Below are 1,958 nucleotides of genomic sequence, written 5' to 3' on the forward strand. Positions count from 1 at the left end.
ACTCCCAGAGTTCTTGGCTGTTTCTCTTAGTTTTGTTTATTTCCCCCTTTCTATGCACTGGACGTATTGGGATGATGAAATGCGCCGTCATCTCCTTGTTCTCCTTTGTCTTCTTCTCGGGAGGGGGCGTGCCCGTTAGGCCATTAACATATCGTCCCGGATGTCCCCAGGAAGTCCATTCTTGTCCCGCCTGGGGGCCCGGCGACAAGGACCCATTCCAAAACTGTTCGATTTCGACAGCCCGCCCCTTCTTGTTTTCGACGAAATTAGTTTTGACGACGTCTGGCGCGTGGCCGCAGACGCGAGCCGGGCTATGACTACTGGTTGACCTGGGGTCCTTCCCGATGCTCGCGGGCTGCGGCACGCTGACGGTCGTCGGACATTGTTCAATCCCTGGGGTCCGGGTACCGACGAAAACTATGGGTTTTCGTCAGTAATTGATAGTTATCCCTGTTAGGTTGTTTTTATTGTTCTTGTTGTTTCCACTACGCAGAGGATGGAGGTCAGCCGGGATGCGGATTTTTTTTTTAATGGGGGGGGGCTGATGTAGTGATATAGAATCGTGTACTTAGCAGCATAGCGCTTGTTTCTGGCAGGGAAGGGGATCTGCAGTTACAACAGCCCTGACTGACAGCAGGTCACGTGATAGACCAGAGAGAGGGATGTAGGGGAAAGATTACAGAAGGGGCACGTGAGGGAAGCTCGGGAACCCGCTAGTAGGTTCTAGAAAGGGGGCGTGACCGGGACTGAGCGAATCCACGCCGGGAGGATAAAAGGGGGCCCTGAGCGGGAGCTCATGGCTGTCGTTTGGAGTGGGATCCCGTCGTGCTGCTGGAGTCTTCGTTGCCATCTTCGTCAGTCAGGCAGTCTGCCAGCTGTCTTGACTGGGAGCTGTAGTTACTGAGTCAGTCACTACATATTGAATGAGACATGGACTCTGCATTAGATTAGGATTCTTGCATTGGATGAGACAAGTGACATAAAATTATGGTTCTGTATTAGATGAGATGAAAGTTCTATGTCAGATTCAATGAGGGTTCTGTACTGGATGAAACACAGGTTCTATATCAGACCGAAAACCGCACGCTCGTCCGAGCAAATAAGTGCACAATTATTGTTTGTCAAGTGAAGGTCAACTTCAACCAAATATCTGCTTTGAATCCTCATGCCACCCACCTACCCACCCCTCTAACTTCCCTCTGTGCACTCTGCCCCCAACCTTCACTCTGATATTGCCTCTTGTAAAACCTCGAACGTTCATCGCGCAGTCTGTTGTCATGCGGCCGTGACCCGTTCCAAGGTCACCCAGCCCACATGGCAGATCAAGAGGAGATTAGATAGGAGTGCGTGTTGAGTATAGTCTCTCATGCTTTAAAAATACCGCGCGGAATGCAAAGATGCACTGTCGCTGGGTCTCCACGAAGGAAAAACTCGAATAAGCTGGGAAACTGAAATTGCTCAGCTTTAAAGTAAACGATATATATATAAAAGCTAAACGGAATGGTTACTCTGGCATTTATTGCTGTGGTAGTTTGTGTAGTTTTTAGTCCAGCCGCATCATCGGATGTAATGTCACGTGTAGCTTACTTTGACTGAAAATGAATTCTATGCATCTGTAGTAGTGGTGGGGCACAGCTATAATCTGGCACTTTGGAGGAAAGGGATGGTGGGTCACACAATTATCGTGAAACTCACTTCCCATGGGCCTCGAGGTACGATGCCTTGGCTTGCCAGAAGGTGGTACAGCACAGTGCAGACTTATATATGGGATAGAGCGTTGCTCCCTCGCATACTGTACACATTAATTAGTTGAAAACATGTTAATATATAGAGGACTGCAGAGCTTGGGCAATTGTTGAAAGCGCTGGCTCCCCACCTGGCTGCTGCCTTCCAGCTTGTCTGTGGTTCCTCAGCGATTGTGAGATGCAATGTGCATGAACGACGACGCGATTTAACAA

This window comes from Lampetra planeri, chromosome 2 (genome assembly GCF_965212315.1).
Source record: "Lampetra planeri chromosome 2, kcLamPlan1.2.h2, whole genome shotgun sequence".
Taxonomy (NCBI): domain Eukaryota; kingdom Metazoa; phylum Chordata; class Hyperoartia; order Petromyzontiformes; family Petromyzontidae; genus Lampetra; species Lampetra planeri.